Genomic DNA, 20,543 nt, shown 5'->3' on the forward strand with positions numbered 1-20,543 from the left:
CAGAGGAGGATACTAAGCAAAGACACCTCCTTCTATCCCAAAGAGTAACTTCAAATGGTCACTTGCCTACCACCAAAATGCATAGGAGAACTTTAAAAAGACTTTTAAAAATCAAGTGAGAGAGACTGAGGAAAAACTTAAAAAAAAATCAACCCAATAAGAAAAATCCAAGAAAAACAAGAAGACAATGAAAAGAAAGTCAAGCAATTAGAAAAGGAGATTCAGAATCTTAAGGAAGAAAATGAGTCCTTGAAAATCAGAATTGGGCAAGGAGAAGTCAGTGAAGTTATAAGGGACCAGAAAAATAATAAAACAAAATATAAAGAATGAAAGAAATAGAAGAGAATGTGAAACATCTCAGAAGAAAAATAACTGATCTGGAGAACAGAGCAAGAAGAGAAAACAAGAATAATCAGACTACCTGAAAATTGTGATAAAAAAAGAATCTTGATACAATAATGCAAGAAATAGTTAAAGAAAATTGTCCTGAAGCACTAAAGCAAGAGGGAGAGTAGAAATAGAAAAAATCCACCAATCACCACTTGAAAGAGATCCTACGAGGCAAGCTCACAGGAATATCATAGTCAAAATCTGGACCCCTCCCCCCCACCTCAAGGGTGAAACATTATGAGCAACAAGAAAAATTTAAATATGACAGTTCCATAATTAGAATCACACAAGACCTAGCAGCAGTGACACTAAAAGACTTCAGGTCTTGGAATACTATATGTCAAAGAGCAAAAGAACTGGGGTTGTAGCTAAAAATATCATACCCTGCAAAGCTAAGCATCATCTTGAATGGAAAAAAATGTATGTTTAATGAATTGCCAGACTTTCAGGACTTTGTTTAAAAAAACAAACCCTGAACTTAATAGAAGATTTGACATACAAGAGCCAAGATAAATATCAGGTTTGTACCAAAGACTAATTACAAGGGACTCAATAAGGATATTTTATATGTAAAATGTATGTCTAAGATTGTTATTAGTAATTGGGTAGTTTGTAAAAAAGATTGGGGGAAACCTGAGCGTGATATGACTTTAAAAAGTAAAACCATTTAGGAACAGTTATGAAAGAGTAATTATGGCAAGTGAGGTGTGAGAGGAAGAACTGACACTGAGGAATTTGATTGGGGAAGAGGGCTGCTAGTTCTGGAAACCTACTTTCATTGGGAATGGGTTCAAGAGGGAACAGTACATAAATATCTAGAAGAGTATAAAAGTCTTCTAAATTCAGAAAGAAATAAAATGCTAAGGGGATAGGGAGGGATGAGAGGATTAGGGAGGAATCTGTAGAGGGGAGGATGAGAGAATAGGGTAAAGGAAGGTATAGAAGGTATTTAGATTTATGGGAATGGGAGGAGGAGGGAGGGATCTTTGAGGGGTAGGTTAAGTAATAGGAGGGCAAAGTAGTAAGTAGAAGTAAAACAGAGGAGTCAGAAGGGGTAGGAAATAAGAGATATGCTCAAACACGAAAACAAAGATCAGGAGGAGAATTTGTTAGGGAAAGCATATGTCTATATATGTGTGTATGTGTCTATATGTATATGAGAATGTCTGTATCTATATATAAATATATTCACACTTAATGGTGGCCTTCAGTGGGGGGAGGGGAGAAAGGTGGCAAAAAGAACAAAGTAAAAAGTACACAGAGAGAACAATAAGAAAACTTAGAAGGAAGCAAAGAAAAGATAGACAGCTCTCAATACAATGCATAGTATTTATTATATAGGCTTTCTTGAAATGGAAATTTATTGCTATATATTTTGAATCCTCTTTTGTGTTCTGCTGTGCACATCACATGCTTCTTTTCTTTTCTTATTTTGTATTTAAGTTTCAAAATTTAAGTTTATAATATCTTTTTTCTTTATTATGTATTTAAGTTTTAGTAATTAAATCTAAAAAAATACAAAAAAAGTGAAGAAGAATTAAGAAACTTCTTAATGAGAGTGAAACAGGAGAGCATAAAAGCTTGCTTGTAAGCAATTTAGCAGAAATTAGACATTGACCAATATCTTACCCCACTTACTAAGATAAGATCAAAATGGATACATCACCTAGATATAAAGAAAAGAGATATTACAAGAAAATTTGAAGAATATATTACCTATCAGATTTATGGATAAGTGAACAACTTTTGAATAAACAAGAGATAGAGAGTAGTGTGAAGTATAAAATGGATAATTTCAATTATACTAAATTTAAAAGCTTTTGTACAAATTAAACAAATGTAGTCAAGATCAGAAGGAAAGCAGAAAATTGGGGAGAAATTTTTATAGACATATTCTCAGATAAAGCTCTCATATCTGAAATAGAACTTTTTCAAATCTATAAGAATACGAGTTGTTCCCCAATTGATAAATGGTCAAAGGATATAAACAGGTAGTTTTCTGAGGAAGAAATTAAAACAATTTGTACTTATATGAGAAAATGCTCTAAATCATTATTGATTAGAGAAATGCAAATTGAAATAGCCTTGAGATATAATTTTACACCTATCTGATTGACTAAAATGAGGGAAGAAGAAAGCAACAAATGTTGGAGAGGTTGTGGAAAAATTGGGACACAAATTCACTGTTGGTGGAAGCGTGAACTGATCCAGCCATTTTGAAGAGCAATCTGGAATTCCCCCCAAGAGTTATTAAACTGCCTATAGCCTTTGACCCAGAAGTACCACTACTAGGTCTGTTTCCCAAAATGATCAGGGAAAAAGGAAAAGAACCTCTATGTTCTAAGATATTTAGAGCAGCTCTTTGTGGTGGTAAAGACCTGGATATTGTGTCAATTAGGGAATGGCTGAACAAAGTGCAGTATGTGATTGTGATGGAATATTATTGAGCAATATGAAATGATGAGCTTGGTGATCTTAGAAAAACATGGATAGACTTGCACAAAATAAGGAAAAGTGAAATAAGCAGAACCAAGACAATGTTGTACATGGTAACAATAATATTGTTCTAAGAGCCACTTTGAATGACTAAGTTATTTTTACTGTTATAAATATCCAAAATAACTACAAAAGACATATGAAGGAAGATGCTATCTGCATCCAGAGAAAGAACTGATGAATAGAAGAAGCATGTTTAGAATGGTTTTACAAACATACATATTATCTATATCTATATACACACATCTATCTATCTATCTATCTATCTATGTATCTATGTATTTATGTCTAATGGTAGCTATCTCTAGGGTGGGGAGGGGGGAAGAAAGAAAAAGGTAAAAATAAAAGAAAAAAGTTATATGATATTTATTATATATTTATAAGGAATAGGAAATAGTACATAAAAATTTGCAGTTTCATGTACAATCACCTTTTTCCCCCCTATTCAACTATGTTATGGAAATACTTGTTTTATTTCTTAAGTTCAGAATAAAATAAATAAAATAAAAGCTGGCTTGAAGCTTAACATAAAAAAAAAACAAACCCCCAAAACTAAGATCTTGGCAACTGGTGCTATAGCTTCCTGGCAAATAGAAAAAGAAGAAATGGAAGCAGTGTTAGCTTTTATATTCTTGGGCTCAAATATCACTGCAGCTAGTGACTGCAGCCCTTAAATTAAAAGACACTTGCTCCTTGGAAGGAAAGCTATGAGAATTCTGGATAGCACACTAAAAAGCAGAGACATCCCCTTGCCAATAAAGGTCTGAATAGTCAAATCTGTGTTTTTTCCAGTAGCAATGTTTGGCTGTGAGAGTTGGACTATGAGGAAAGCTGAGTGCCACAGAATCAACACTTTCAAATTGTGGTGAAGGAGAAAACTTTTGAGGGAGATTTGAACAGCAAGGAGATTAAATTAGTCAGTCCTTAAAAGAAATTAATTCAGGCTACTAGCTGGAAGGTTATTACTGATGCTGAAGTTTAAATACGTCGGCTACGTGATGCTGATGTTGGGAAAGATTGAAAGTGGAAGGAAAAGGGGATAGCAGAGGATGAGATGGATAGATAGTGTTATAGAAGTAATTAACATGAACTTGGACAAACTTCCCCATGGTATAGTCCATGAGGTCACAAAGAGTCAGAAATGACTGAATGACTAAACATCTTTTACTAATCATTGACCTTGCATTCTTAAGGTGGGGGAACAGAGATCCTACTTATTCACCAAAGAAATGGACCCCTATGGTGGCTTTCTAGTCTATGCTGTCTTTGGCTAGTAAGAAGGTGAGAATGATTTCTTAAAAAGAGTCTCAAAGTTGATGAAAACAAAGAATTACTTTAAAATTAAATTTAAGCCTGGTCTCTGACACCTGAGTCCTACACAGGACAGGCCTTGGAAGTGGGGAAAACTACTAAGAATGTTATAATCCATATAAGAAGGCAAGACTACTATACATGAAAATGCTTCAAAAGCTTTTACTCTTGGGCTGCTTTCTTCCTAGGCTGCCTACCAACTTTTTATACTTATGCTAGTGGGATTAGCAGCAGGTCCAAGAACTGCTTTGTGCTTGGAGGAACATACTTCACACCGAAAGTTCCCAGGGGCTTAGCAATTATGTGCTCTATGTCCTTGTGAGAGCTACTGACTTTAATATTTTTCTAATAAATTATTGTCTGAGATATAAAGTTAATGTGTGGGCCATCATTTGTTTCCTGGTATGGTCGCTGACTTACCACAAAATTACCCACTGATAAAGCAATTTCTGCTGAATGATACATAATCAGGAGAGCTTGATCATTCTCTTCTTCTATCTCTGTCTATCTTCCTTCCTTGATGAATCTCTCAATGTCCTTTGTATCATACAAATGTGTGCCTATGTTATACTCCAAGATAGAATATTATTAGCTCTTTGAAGGCAAGTACTGCATTAAAAAACAAAAGAAAACAACAGTTTATGTCACTAGCACCTTGTAGCACCTAGAACTTTGTGGGTGCTTAATGAATGCCCAGTGGACTGTTGAATTGAATGATTATCAAGGTCTGAAAAAAACTAGCTATAAAACAAGGGAAATTACAACAAGAATGAAAAGTATAACTTTCCAGGATTGGTATAATCTGGGCTTTGATGCTTATCATTTTAGTTTATAATTAGATAAGCAACTGTCGGGCAGTAGAAGGAAAACAAGGGAGAGTTAAGAGATTTGAGTTCTAATTCCTACCTGACCTTTATCAAATCTCTTACCTATATGATCTTTGGCAAGTAATTTAACCTTTCTAGGGCTCAGATGTGAATGAAAAGGTTGGGCTACATCCCTAAGGAACTTACAAGTCCTAAAAGTTCATAATATCATGACTATTACCTCCATGATGAATACAGGGTGAAAAGGCCTGTTAACTTTTTTGGGTCAATAAATCCAAGTTTTCTGAGCTTAGATTACTTGGACTTATCTACAAGGCTTTTCTTTTTGACATTTGCCAGTTATACCAAGATTGAAGTAGAATCTATGGTTTTCTGGTGCTATTTTTTTTTTCAGGATCTTTCAGGGTTGTATATTCTGTGTCAAGAGGGCAGTTCTCTTTTAGTCAGGGAGAATAATAAGGACCCTTTCTGAAGGACCAAGTATTGGTGTTGAATCATAGGATTTAAAAATGGAGGTGACCTAGGTGTGATTTAGTCCAACTTCCTCCTTTTACAGGTGAAGAAACTGAGGCTCAGTGAGGCAAGGGCAGTTTTTAGGGTTCAGGATCACAAGAGCGGAGAATTAGTCCAACCATTCTGAAAAACAATTTGGAATGATGCCTCCAGAGATGCTCAACTATTTATACCCTTTAACCCAGGGATATCACAACTATATTCCTACCCAAAAGAGATCAAAGAGAGTAAAAATATTATATGTACAAATATAGCTAATTTCTATGACAACGACTTCTCTACAAACATCTTTTGGTTTGTACTCATTGTACTTTGTTTTTCCTTGATGTATCATCAATGTTTTATAAAAGTCTTTGGACCCTAAATTGTATGAAAGTACATAGAATGAACAGTATAAAAATTAAGTTCTTCTATTGCTAACAAATTTCTTTTATTGGTACCAAGAAAAAACTAGTTGTATCCAGGTTTACAAAACAGTTCTAAATACTTTTCAAGTGGTCTGGTTTTACCCAATCCAAAGTTGATTTAGTCCATCTTTTCTTCTTTTTTTGTGAGTATTTTATGTAAACTTGATGAATTTTTTCTATCTATTTGCTTTAATTTGGAAAAATGTTTTCTTTTTAAGCTGTATAAAAACAGTGAGAGTTGGGTTTTTTTTTTCCTCCAAATTCTGTCATCCTGGGATAGCATTGAAAGAAGAAATTGTGTTATGCCAAGCATAAAATGAAAGCAAAACCATAAAGATTTGAATTTGGTTCAGGACCTAAGAACTGCAACATCTGGTTGGAATGTAACTTCACAGAGATGATTTCTGCCACCCCCTTGTGCATTAGGACAGGCTGAAAAGAAACCTAACAATTCAGGTGCCAAAGTGGGTTTTCTTAAAGTAAGGTTTGAGCATGTTACTCCTCCTCCCTAACCCCTTTCTCCCTAACCCCCTATCAATAAACTCCAGTGATACCTCCAGCATCAAATATTACATCTTCTGTTAGGCTTTTAATAGCTCTTCACAACCTGGCTCCTTTTCCCTATTTTTCCAGGCTTAGACTTTACTCCCTTCCATATGTTCTACAATCTAGTGACATTGGTCTCCTTAATTTTCCTTGAACGGAATACAGTCTCCTGATTCTGTGCTGTTGCACTGGCTATCCTCTAGGCCTGGAATGCATTCCCCACTGTCTTTTGACTGTTGGCTTTCTTCAGCATTCTCCTCAAGTCCTACCTTCTATAGGACGATGACTTTCCCTGTTACTGTGTCCCTCTTCAGCCTCCCCAGTTCTCACTGCTAGTATGTTCTCTCTGAGACAACTTTTCATTGATGCCGTAGTACTTGTTACACAGTTTGTTTGTTTTTTGGCATGCTATCTCCCCCATTAGGATGTGAGTTTCTTGAAGGCAGGGACTATTTTCGTTTTGTTGTTTTTTAATGTTTCTTTGAATCTTAAGCACTTAGTGTTGTACCTCTCACAGTCAAAGCTTATGAACTATTCGCAGATGAGCTCCTCAGTCAAAGAAAGTGATTGAGAGGTCACATAGTTCGGTTTTTACTTGATAATTGGCCTATTTACCTGCATTTCTGTCCTCCGGATCACTGTAGATGGAAGCCAGAGTGAATAGGGAGAAGACAAAAAAAGCCAGCAAGATGAAGGCCACTTCCAGGTTGGTGAATGGCAACTCCATGAACGACAAATGCTGCTTTGCCTACAATGGAAAGCGATCAATCAACTAGAAAGCAGTTATTAAGTGCTTATTATGTGCCAGCACTGTGCAAGTAAACATTGGCTTGGCATACTGTCATTTAGAGTAAGTTTGCAAACAGTTGTTTATTTTGGTGCATAGGAGGACATAAGATCCTGGTCAGACTTGTTGAATGACTTATGTATATTAGGAAACAATCTGTTGGCTTAGACAGAAATAGAGGTATGCTTACTTCTAGAGATTCAGTATACTTGAATTTTTGCCTGTTCTAGAGAGTTAGATATTTTATTTTCATTCAGTTAATGTTTCAAATGCATAAACTTACAGGTATTTTTGTCATATAATAGTTCAACAAAGATAATGGTCAGATACCTGGTAATAATAAAATATGTGAATATATATAAAAATAGAAATATATGTATAGGGTGGGCTGTCCCCCATGTGTAACATGGAGGTGTCGTCATGTAGCTTGAAGAAAGGCAGAATAGGCATTGTTAGTCTCTTCTTTCTCCACCTTTCTCCAAGGGAGACTTTATTTTCTGCCAAGAGGGGAAGCAGGAGGTTGGGGTGAGAAACTTGGCCATTCTGCTGTCCTCAGAGACAGAGGGTACCAGGTTAGAATTATATCTAGCTGCTCTCTTGAATATTATTAGTCTAGGGAATGTGGTTTTCAGATTCAAGCTAAACTTCTGATCACTATTTCTTACTTATTCTCTTAGTTGATCTAGATGGGAAAGGAGGACCCCAAGCTTTAAATCCAAGACTTGATTCCCTTCCCACCAAATACCAGTTTCACAATGAACATACAATAATTAGAAAAGAAACTCATGTATCCAAGTTGATAACAAAAGTGAGGGGAAGTATACATGAGTATCTTGAGAACTAAATTTGTAAAAATATAAAATTAAATGTTTAAATGCTATAGGCTATATGTAAATGCCTCATTCTCCCAATAAACTCTTGCAGATGCTATAAAAGAGGAAAAAAAAGGAGTACACACACACACACACACACACTCTACAATACAGAATAAAAGAACTCTGCAATTAGTAGCTCAGAGAGATTCCCGTATCTCACCCAAGAAAAAATTCCTTGAAGTCTCTAGTGTAGCAAGGGGGTGATAGGGACATTACAGAGACTGTTAACTCCTCTCATATCAGCTTCTCTTCAGAGCCATATTCTCTCTTGAAGCTGGAAGACAGAAACTGCCAACAGTGACTGTAGAACCCCAAAAGACTGAAGCCCTGAAAAGACTGAAAAGACTTTCCTCTATCCTATTCTTAAATTCCATCCTTCTCCTTATGCAGTCAAGGGGCCTTGATCTCTACCAGTGATGAGAAAGTCCCATGCCAATGGGTTTTGAGATATCTGTATCTGTATCTGTATCTGTATCTGTATCTGTATCTATATCTATATATCTATTCTCTCTGAGACAACTTTTCACTGATGTTGTAGGTGTCTTGTTACATAGTTTTTTTTTTTTTTGCATGGTTATATATATGTTACCACAGGAACTTTTACTCCCAGGACAGTGAGGGGAGTTGGGCATCTGCACCACGGAAGACTGAGGGAACCTCTGATGACAAGGAATTCCAGACCTAGCTGTGCTGTGGAGATATGACTTAAGGTGAGGAGGAACCATGGTGTACGTACCCAGTGAGTGCAGAAGCAGTGTGGTGCAGTCTCTGGGAACCCCCTTGAACCTGGAGTACAGTCTCTGGGAACCCCCTTGAACTCTCCTTGAATCTTCCCACTTGATCTGGCCTTGGCCTGAGGCTATCTACCTAGACTTGCCCTTTATAGTCCAACTACTTCCCACCCTTGATACTATCAATATCCATGCCTTCAGCTACTTCCCACCCTTAATCCCCTTCTCTTGGTTTCTGGAGTCTGACCTCATCCTAGTCCCATCGGGCTCCTCCTCAAGACCTTCCCTAAACCCCTCCTCTAGTCACCCCAGACCACCCCTCAATCCCTCCCACAGTCTTTGTGTATATAAGTCTCATCTTGCCTCCATGAAGGCTCTCAGATTCAATCCAGCTCGAATCTGGCCCGCTTGTGAAAAAAGGCATCACAAAGGATGGGATTTCTTAAGACAACCCATTATGGTGAATCCCTAATAAACTTTGTCTTTTCCCTTGGGAAAAAAAAAAGAAGCAGTGTGGTAGGGATGTAACTGGCTATGGGCACTTCCATGAGGCTGAAGGTCTTGGTTTCAGTTCCAGGCCAGAGGAGAGAAGTGAAGGAGGATCTGAGGCCAGAGGCACCATCTCCCATACCCAGGACTAGAGGAGATTACAAAAAATAAGTTGCTACAAATTTAAAAAAAATGAGTAGCTGGCAAAGGAGAAAGAACCAAAGAAAGTTACTATGGGAATAGAGAAGACTGGAGTTTGTCTTCAGAGGAGGATACTAAGCAAAGACACCCCCTTCTATCCCAAAGAGTAACATCAAATGGTCACTTGCCCCACCCCCCTCCCAAATTCATAGAAGAACTTTAAAAAGACTTTTAAAAATCAAATGAGAGAGACTGAGGAAAAACTTTAAAAAAATCAACCCAATAAGAAAAATCCAAGAAAAACAAGAAGACAATGAAAGGAAAGTCGAGCAATTAGAAGAGGAGATCCAGAATTTTAAGGAAGAAAATGAGTCCTTGAAAATCAGAATTGGGCAAGGAGAAATCAGTGAAGTTATAAGGGACCAGAAAAATAATAAAACAAAATATAAAGAATGAAAAAAATAGAAGAGAATGTGAAACATCTCAGAAGAAAAATAACTGATCTGGAGAACAGAGCAAGAAGAGAAAACAAGAATAATCAGACTACCTGAAAATTGTGATAAAAAAAGAATCTTGTTGCAATAATACAAGAAATAGTTAAAGAAAATTGTTCTGAAGCCTTAGAGCAAGAGGGAGAGTAGAAATAGAAAAAAATCCACCAATCACCACCTGAAAGAGATCCTACAAGGCAAGCTCACAGGAATATCATAGTCAAATTCTGAACCCCCCCGCCACCTCAAGGGTGAAATATTATGAGCAACAAGAAAAAAAAACAATTTAAATATGACAGTTCCATAATTAGAATCACACAAGACCTAGCAGCAATGACACTAAAAGACTTCAGGTCTTGAAATACTATATGTCAAAGAGCAAAAGAACTGGGGTTGTGGCCAAAAATATAGTACCCAGCAAAGCTAAGCATCATCTTGAATGGAAAAAAATGTATATTTAATGAATTGCCAGACTTTCAGGACTGTGTAAAAAACAAAACAAGACAAAACCTTGAACTTAATAGAGGATCTGACATACAAGAGCCAAGAGAAATATGTCAAAGACTAATTACCGAGGACTTAATAAGAACAGACTGTTTACCTTTTATGTATGGAAAATGGAAAATGTATGTCTAAAATTGTTATTAGTAATTGTGTAGTTTGTAAAAAAGATTGGGGGAGACCTGATTATGATATGACTTTAAAAAGTAGAACCATTTAGGAACAGCTAAAAGAGAGTAATTATGGCAAGTGAGGTGTGAGAGGAAGAACTGACACTGAGGAATTTGTTTGGGCAGGAGGGCTGCTAGTTCTGGAAACCTACTTTCCTTGGGAATGGGTTCAAGAGGGAACAGTACATAAATATCTAGAAGAGTATAAAAGTCTTCTAAATTCAGAAAGAAAATGCTAAGGGGATAGGGAGGGAAATGTGTTTAGATTATTGTGAATGAGAGGATAAGGGAGAGATTTTTGAGGAGTAGGTTAAGTAATATGAGGGGAGTAGCGGGTAGAAGTAAAATAGAGGAGTCAGGAAGGATAGGAAATAGGAGAAAGGCACAAATGTAAAATAAAAATCGGGAGTAGAATTTGTTAGTGAAAAAGGAGCAGGGGTGGTAATCCTGATCTTGTATAAAGTTAAGGCTAAAATAGATTTCATCAAAGGAGAAAAATAAACTATAGTAATTGTCAGCCATATTTATCAATGTTGTTTTGGACTACTTAACACAACTAGATAGTATGAGGTGAGAATGTTGCTGTGGTGTAGGAAATGAGCTGGTGGACCTGGAAAAATATGGAAAGACTTCAACTTATGAAGGAAGTGATTATCCATCTTCAGAGAAACAGGATATAAATAAGTATAGTACTGTCTTACACAGATTTTTATGACTGTATATGTTTATATATGATTATGATTATTGATATCTAAGTATTTGCATATGTAAGTGTATGTATGTATTGGTGTATGTGGGTTTATGTATATTTTTGTGTGTATGTGTCATATATGTATACATACATATATGTGCATATGCGTATGTATATATCTATATTTCTCTATGTATCTACACTTAATTGTAACCTTCTGGGGGTGGGAGGAAAGGTAAAAAAAGAGCAAAGTAAAAAGTGCACAGCAGAGAACATAAGAAAACTTACAAGGAAGCAAAGAAAAGATGGACAGCTCTCAACAGAATATGTAGTATTTATTATATAGGCTTTCTTGAAATGAACATTTATTGCTATATATTTTGAATATTCTCTCACATTCTGCTGTGGACATGGCAATGTTTTTTTCTTTTCTTTTCTTATTTTGTTATTATTTTAGTTTTAGTATTTAAGTGTGTTTCTTTTTTCTTTTCTTATTTTATATTTGTTTAAAATAAAGAAAAAAAAAGAAACTGGACCCAGATGGCTCTGGAGGAGGAAGTGAGACCAGTAACTTTACACAGCCCTCCCTCACTTAAATCCAATTCACTTGCATGTCGTGGCAACACCTCCCTGATGTCATGGTCCTCTTCAAGAATGAAGGACAAATAAGAACAATAACAAAAAATTTTAACCTATTCTTCCCAGGCCCTTTACTGAACATGTTTTTTAAAATTTCATTATGGTCTGAAAAGGGTGCTTTTAATATTTCTGCTTTTCTGCATTTGTTTGTGAGGTTTTTATGGTCAATTTTTGTGAAGGTGCCATGTACAGATGATGAAAAGGTATACTCCTTTCTAGTCCCATTTATTTTTTTCCTCCACAAGTTTATCATATCTAACTTTTCTAAAATTCTTTTCATCTCTTTAACTTCTTTCTTATTTATTTTATGGTTATATTTATTTAGTTCTGAGAGAGGAAAGTTGAGGTCCCCCACTAATATAGTTTTTAAAAAGCTTTTAAATTGTTTTATTATTTAATATTATTTAGTTTTCAACATTGATTTCCACAAGATTTTGAGTTACAAATTTTCTCCCCATTTCTACCCTTCCCTCACCCTAAGTTGGCATATATTCTGATTGCTTCTTTCCCCAGTCTGCCCTCCCTTCTGTCACTCCACTCCCCCCCATCCCCTTTCCCCTTACTTTCTTGTAGGGAAAGATAGATTTCTATGCCCTAATTCCTGTATATCTTATTTCCCAGTTGCATGTAAAAACAACTTTTTTTTTAAAAAAATTTGTTTTTAGAACTTTGAGTTCCAAATTTTCTCCCTTCCTCCCTCCGCACCCAACCTCCTTGAGAAGGCAAGCAATTCAACATAGGTCACACATGTATCATTATGCAAAACACTTCTATAATAGTCATGTTGTGAAAGACTAACTATATTTCCCTTCATCTTATCCTGTCCCCCTTTATTCAATTTTCTCCCTTGACCCTGTCCCTTTTCAAAAGTGTTTGCCTTTGACTACCTCCTCCCCAAATCTGCCCTCCCTTCTATCATCCCCTCCTCTTATCCCCTTCCCCTCTACTTTCCTGTAGGGTAAGATACCCAGTTGAATGTGTATGTTATTCCCTTCTTAAGCCAAATCTGATGAGAGCAAGATTCACTCACTCTCTTTCACCTACCCCCCTTCTCTTCCATTACAACAGCTTTTTCTTGCCACTTTTATATGATACAGTTTACCCCATTCTATCTCTCTTTTTCTCCTTCTCCCAATATATTCCTCTCTCACCCCTTAATTTTATTTTTTAGATATCATCTTTTCATATTCAACTCACCCTGCGCCCTCTGTCTATGTATATGTATATCCCCTTCAACTACCCTAATACTGAGAAAGGTCCAATGAGTTACAAATATCATCTTTCCATGTAGAAATGTAAACAAAACAGTTCCACTTTATAAGTCCCTTATGATTTCTCTCTCTTGTTTATTTTTTCATGCTTCTCTTGATTCTTGTATTTGACAGTCAAATTTTCTATTCAGCTCTGGTCTTTTCATTGAGAATGCTTGAAAGTCCTCTATTTTATTGAAAATCCATACTTTGCCCTGGAGTATTATACTCAGTTTTGCTGGGTAGGTGATTCTTGGTTTTAATCCTAGTTCCTTTGACCTCCAGAATATCATATTCCAAGCCCTTTGATCCCTTAATGTAGAAGCTTCTATATCTTGTATTATCATGATTATATTTCCACAATGCTTGAATCATTTCTTTCTGGCTGCTTGCAGTATTTTCTCCTTGACCTGGGAACTCTGGAATTTGGCTACAGTATTCCTAGGAGTTTTCTTTTTGGGATCTTTTTCAAGAGGTGATTGGTGGATTCTTTCGATTTCTATTTAACTCTCTGGTTCTAGAATATCAGGGCAGTTTTTTCTTGATAATTTCTTGAAAGATGATGTCTAGGCTCTCTTTTTGATCATGGCTTTCAGGTAGTCCACTAATTTTTAAATTATCTCTCCTGGATCTATTTTCCAGGTCAGTGGTTTTTCCAATGAGATATTTCACATTGTCTTCTACTTTTTCATTCTTTTGGTTCTGTTTAATAATTTCTTGATTTCTTATAAAGTTACTGGCTTCCACTTGCTCTATTTTAATTTTTAAGGTAGTATTTTCTTCAATGGTCTTTTGGACTTCCTTTTCCATTTGGTTAGTTCTGCCTTTTAAGGCATTCTTCTCCTCATTGGGTTTTTGGAGCTCTTTTGCCATTTGAGTTAGTCTATTTTTTAAGGTGTTATTTTCCTCAGTATTTTTGGGGTCTCCTTTAGCAAGTTGTTGACTTGTTTTTCATGATTTTCTTGCATCACTGTCATTTCTCTTCCCAATTTTTCCTCTACTTCTCTTACTTGCTTTCCCAAATCCTTTTTGAGCTCTTCCGTGACCTGAGACCAATTCGTATTTTTCTTGGAGGCTTTTGATGTGGGCTCTTTGACTTTGTTGCCTTCTTCTGGCTGTATGTTTTGATCTTTGTCACCAAAAAATGATTCTATAGTCTGAGTCTGATTCCTTTTTCACTGCCTGTTCACATTCCTGCTCAACCACTTGATCCTTGAGCTTTTTGTCAGGCTGTTACTGCCTTCAGAGTGGCAAGTGCTTTGTCCCAACCTTCAGGGGCCTTGCACTGCTGTTTTCAGAGCTACTTCTACACAGCAAGCTCTGTTACAGCAGCGCTTCTCCTCCCCCAAGAACCACCAACCAGGATTGTGATCTAGACCCAAGCAGGGCAAAGCAAGAGAACCTTGCCTCTGTGCCGGCAAAACCCTTCCAGCACTCCTGTTGTGATCCACCACTTGATTCCTCTCACCAGGTGGGCCTGGGGCTGGAAGCAGCCACAGCTGGAGCTCTGGAGCACCTCCACTACCCCGGGGCTGGGGCCACACTGTGTACTTCTCTCACCAAGATCCAGCAGTTTTCCCCCTGACCTGCTAAGTTATCTTTGCTGTTTGTGGGTTGAGAAGTCTGGTAACTGCCACAGCTCAGTGATTCATGGCCCTAAGGCCTGCTTTGCCCGATCTATTCATAGCCTGTTCATTCCTGGCCTGGTCTGTGCTGGGCGGTGCTCTGCTCCCAGTATGGTGTGATAGACCCTTCCCAGCGATCATCCAGGCAGTGCTGGACTGCAGACCAGCTTCCCTGAGTCCTGTAGCTCTAGAATTTGTTAGAGACATTTTTTACAGGTATTTGGAGAGATTTGGGGGAGAGCTTAACTGAGTCCCTGTTTTTCAGCTACCATCTTGGCTCCTCCATACCCCCCGCCCCCCAATATAGTTTTACAGTCTGTTTCCTCTTGTAGCTCTTTTAAATTTTCCTTTAAGAATTTGGATGCTTTCCTGTTAGGTGCATTCATGTTTAGAATTAATATTACTTCATTGTCTATGGTACCTTTTAGCAAAATGTACTTTCTCAGCTTATCTCTTTTAATTAGGTTTATTTTTGCTTTTGATTTGTCTGAGATCCTGATGGCTCCCCCTGTATTTTTTGATTCCTGAGCTGAAGTTTGATAGATTCTGTTCCAATCCATTATTTTAACTCTGGATATGTCTCTCTTTTAAGCGTATTTCTTGTAAACAATGTTGTTTTAGCAATCTTGCTAGTGGCTGCTGTGGGGTATAAGATCCACTAACATCCAGCACCCAGAAAGCTGCCAACACAGGTTCTTTGATCTGCTTTATTAAGGAAAGTAACTTTAAGGGGTTAACAATCTTATTTCAAACCAACATACAAGTATCATTGACTGAATTCAGGGGAAAAATCCAGCATCCTAAACTTCAGAGCAAATACAAACAAATTACAAACGTCAACAGACAGACCTTGTCTGAGTCAAATCACAATACATAGTTACCAGTACCAACATCTGTGTTGCAAAGCTGGGGGGCAGTTTGTAGCTTTCCCAGAGTCTCAACACTTCTTCCATGAGTGGGCCCCAAAAGTCAAACATCAGGCTGTCCTCAATTAAATCCTGTTCATAGCCCTGAGGGCTCTGACCTCACCCAGGCTGGGTGTGGGATAGTTCCCCATCCCCACTATCACCTCATATACAAGTGACTCCCAGTTGTCTCTGTGCTGAGAAATAACCAAAACAAAAAGATCCCACTTTATCTGCCCCATTCAAACAAAGGCCAGAATCATTAAAGGTACTTAAGAGAAGAAAAGCAAAAAGTCCCACCTTAATTACTATTACAAATGTATTGTTGGATTCTGGTCTCTAATCCATTTTTCTTCCTGCTTCTGTTTTATAGGTGACTTCATCTCATTCACATTCATAGTTAATGATTACTGTGTATTTCCTTCCATCCTATTTTGTTCTTTTTATTCTTTTCTCTTTTTATCCTGTCCTTCCACAAAAGTCCATTTTATTTCTAACCACTGCCTCTCTAATCCATCCACTCTTTTATCATTCCCCATACCCCTTTCTTTTATCCCCTTCCCCTCCTACTTCCCTGTTGGGAAAAACAGATTTCTATACTCATCTGAGTAGATAGGTATGTGTCTGTGTGTGTGTCTGTGTTCACACACACACAGAGACACACACATATCTACATATATTCTTCTCTCTGAACCATTTTTGATGACGATGAGGTTCAAGCATTGGTCAACCCCCATTTCGCCCCCCACTGTAAAAACTCTTCCTTGTATGCCTCTTTGATGTGAGATAATTTTCCCCATTCTTCTTCTTCCTTTTCCCTTCTGCCAGTGCAAAATGTCTCACCTCTGTCTCACCTTCATCACTATTCACTATTCATTCCAATGTAATTGATTCACACCTGTGTCCTCTGTCTATGTAGAGTCTTTCTAACTTCCCAAATAATTATAAAGATGTTAGGAGTTGTATATATCATCTTCCCAAATAGGAATGTAAATAGTTTAACCTTATAGAATCCCTTATGATTCTTTTCATGTTTATCTTTTTATACTTCTCTTGAGTCTTGTGTTTGAAAGGCAGATTTTCTATTCAACTCTGGTCTTTTCATCTGGAATGCTTAAAGTCCCTTTATTTCATTAAATGACCATCTCTCCTTCCCACCCCCCAAAAGGATTATTCTAGTTTTTGCTGATTAGGCTATTCTTGGTTTTAATCTTAGCTTCTTTGCCTTCTAGAGTATCATATTCCAAGCCCTCAGCTCCATTAGTATAAAAACTGCTAAATCTTGTATCATCCTCACTGTGGCTCCCAGATATTTGAATGGTTTCTTTCTGGCTGCCTGCGATATTTTCTCCTTGATCTGGGAGCTTTGGAATTGGGTTGTAATAATTTTGAGAGCTTTCATTTTAGTATCTCTTTCCAAAGGGGATTGGTGGATTCTTTTAGTTTCTATTTTACCCTTTAGTTCTGAGATATCAGAGCAATTCTCTTTTATCATTTTTTGAAAAACTGTGTCTAAGCTCCTTCTTCAATCATGGTTTTCAAATAGTCCAATAATTCTTAAATTATCTCTCCGCAATCTCTTTTGCAACTCAGTTGTTTTTCCCATAAAATGGTTCACAGTTTCTTCCTATTTTTTCATTTTTTGGTTATTTCTTGATGTCTCATGGAGTCATTAGTTTCACCTTGTCCAATTCTAGTTTTTAAGAAATTATTTTCTTCAGTGAGTTTTTGTATGCCCTTTTCCATTTGGCCATTGCTGCTTTTTAAAGTGTTATTTTCTTCAGTGTTTTTTGCACCTTTCTTTTCTTTCTTTTTTTTTTCTAAGTGGTTAATTCTCTTTTCATAATTTTTTTTGTGTAACTTTTTTGCATAATTTTTATTTCTCTGTTTTCCTCTATCATTCTCATCTCTTTCTTTAAACTCTTCCAAGAATTCCTGTTGGGCTTGTGTCCAATTTTCATTTTTTTCCCCTTTCATGATTTGCTTGTAGGTATTTTCACATTGTTGTCTTATTTTGAGTTGTGTCTTGATTTTCCCTGTCCCCATAGTAGCTTTTCATGGTCAAGGTCTCTCTCTTTCTCTCTCTCTCTCGCTCATTTCCTCAGCCTATTTCTTGACTTTGAGCTTTATGTTAAAGTTGGGCTTTGATTACCTGGTATGGGAATGGTGGGGGTGGAATTGTCTCATGTTTCAAGTTTTTTTGCTGCTGTTTTCAGAGCTAGTTCTGGAGGTCTGCAAGTTTTTGGTGCTTCCAAGGTGGTGTTATTGTGGGAGAGGTGTGATCACTGCTTCCCTGGTTTGTGCTCTAGTCTTTACCTGGGAAGGGCGTCTGCTCCCCTGAAGCCACAAGTAGTAGTTTTCCTCTTTGCCTTAGAATAGCAGCTGCAAGTACTAGTGCTCCTTTCTGCCCTAGAATTGTAACCAGGACTCTGCTCTCTTGTGCCTGACCTCATGGGGTTCTATCTACCCTGGAACTGCAACCCAGAACTCTGTATGGGTAATACAGTTCCCCAAACAGTTCCTGGTCTTGTACCCAGTATCATCCTTAGGGTCTGTTGTAGTCTCCTTCTGACCCACCATCTGACCCCCTTAATGTCTCCTGGGCTGAGAATTTCTGGAGCTGCTTCTATTGTCGCAGCCACCTCCAAGTCACATAGCTGGTGTTATTGCTCTATATCCTCTGGGCTAGCCCCCTCCCTGATGTCATAGACCTTTTTTGCAAACCTCTTAAGTTGTCTTGGATTGGAAAAATGTCTCACCCCAACCTTTTGTTAGCTTTGTTCCTCCAGAATTTGATTTGATGCATTATCTTAAAACTGTTTCGAACAGAATGTTGGGAGAGTCTGGCTGGGTTGATGCCTCTACTCTGCCATGTTGGCTTTGTCCCTCCCCTCCCGTATTTATGATAGTGGCAGTATAGTTTTTATTGTTCAAAATTACTAAATCTGGATGTAAAACTTCCCCAAGCTCTAGAATTGTTAATTGTAGTTTAGATCTTTCTGGCACTTTAGTGGCTTTGATCAATCTATTTAAAATAGCAGTCCTATTCAATTGGAGGCCATAGTGATAAAGGACATGTGGGTGTGTTTTGCTTGATGCCCCATACTTCTGACAATGCTTCCCTCCTGAGTCAAATCTCTTGTCCTCATTCAATGAGATATAATCCAGTCTGGCTATGTGAAGAAAGTACCAATTTGTAAACTGGGTAAAGGATCCTTCCCTCATAAAAAAAACAAAACAAAACTGGAGACCCTAGCCATAGAGGTGATAATAAACTTTGTCCTGATTAGATTTGCAGACAAGCTGTTGTTTAAAAAAGTGTTTCAGTGCCTTATTTCGATTTCCTCTCCATTCCTTCTGTTACTAGGGGACCATCAAGTCATCACAGGGGCAGGAGATCACCATTAGTTCTCTATTTTGTTGGGATTTTTTACGGATAGTTGCTGGGACGCTACCTAGAGTCAGAGCCAAATGTTTGATGCTACTTCACTCTCCTTTCCAAACTCATTCCCCTGAAAGCTATTTTAGCAAATGGCAAAGTCTTCTGGCTGAGGATCACCTTTGATTCTATTCTTCACTCTAGCATTAAGAGAAAGCCAACCCAGATTGATTTATGCCATAAGCCTTACTCAATGAGGTACTTGTCAGTATTTGCCTCTGTAACTAAAGGTAAAGCATTCATCTCATTTTGTAAGTGAGGTACAGAGACTTGATGGGGGAGGTAACCATTTCTTGGCATCCTTTTTGATTGTATCGATAATAATGATAGCTAAAATTTATATAGGACATGCCAGGCACAATGCTAAGCATTTTACAATTATTTATTTTGCTCCTCACAACAACCTTGGGTGGTAGGTACTATTCCTGTCTCCATTTTGCACATGAGGAAACAGTCAAAAAGAGGTTCAGTTTTGTCCTGGGTCACAGAGCTAATAAGAGTCTGATGCTAGATTTGAATTCAAATCTTCCTGACTCAAGACCTATCCACTGTGTTGAGGACAGTCTTGATGACCACACTATTTTTAAGATGGAATAAAATTCAGGGCAATGTAAAACGTTTACTGTATACCTAAATGTGGTCATATTAGTTATTTCATCCCCTACAGAATTTACAGTGTGGTACCTCAAGGAATTCCAGTTAAGAACAGGTATTTTCATTGGATGTCATAAAAATTCCTTGATTTTGCACCTGGAATTGAGTAGAGAGTACCCTCTTCTTCATTCATCCATTAATAAGGACACACATTTGGTCCCCTTAGAATGTAAGCCTGCCCAAGTGCCCACATCATTCATGTTCTCTAGCATTTTACTCAGAGAGACTGGGAGGTCTGCCACTGTGGCTAAATCATCTGCGTAAGCTAGGACATTGTACAGTTCAACTGAGACAATATATTCATAGCCAATTTAAAGATATTTTTCAAGTGATTTTTTTAGCCTTTTCAGAAGTGTTCCTCCATGTCTGTATATACTTTTCCCTCTACCTCTTAGAATCTCTAGCCTCCTTCAAAGCACAGCTTGAGGCCACTTCCTTTTTGTGCCTCAGTTTTCTTCATCTGAAAAAGATGGGATAAATTGGACTCTTAAGTTCCCTTCTAGCTTTATAACTATGATATTATTATATGAAAGTTGTCTTTCTGGTTTCCCCAATCATTAGCACTTTATTTTGAAATTGCTTTGTACTAATTAGTAGGTACTTTGTATTTTCTTCCTGATTGAGCTCAAGATCACTCCTGAAACCTTTTACATGAAGCCTTGCCT

The 20,543-nt window shown here is 37.4% G+C and overlaps 1 long non-coding RNA gene across 1 annotated transcript in view; it reads right to left on the bottom strand.

The window, feature by feature from the left end:
• The window catches only part of LOC118852703, an 82,367-nt gene that overhangs the window by 35,871 nt on the left and 25,953 nt on the right, over positions 1–20,543 (bottom strand). Inside the window, exon 2 of the long non-coding RNA XR_005010621.1 lies at positions 7,106–7,238. This is a non-coding gene — a long non-coding RNA (uncharacterized LOC118852703). The remainder of the gene's footprint in view (positions 1–7,105; positions 7,239–20,543) is intronic.

The sequence above is a fragment of the Trichosurus vulpecula genome, chromosome 6, assembly GCF_011100635.1.
Source record: "Trichosurus vulpecula isolate mTriVul1 chromosome 6, mTriVul1.pri, whole genome shotgun sequence".
NCBI lineage: Eukaryota > Metazoa > Chordata > Mammalia > Diprotodontia > Phalangeridae > Trichosurus > Trichosurus vulpecula.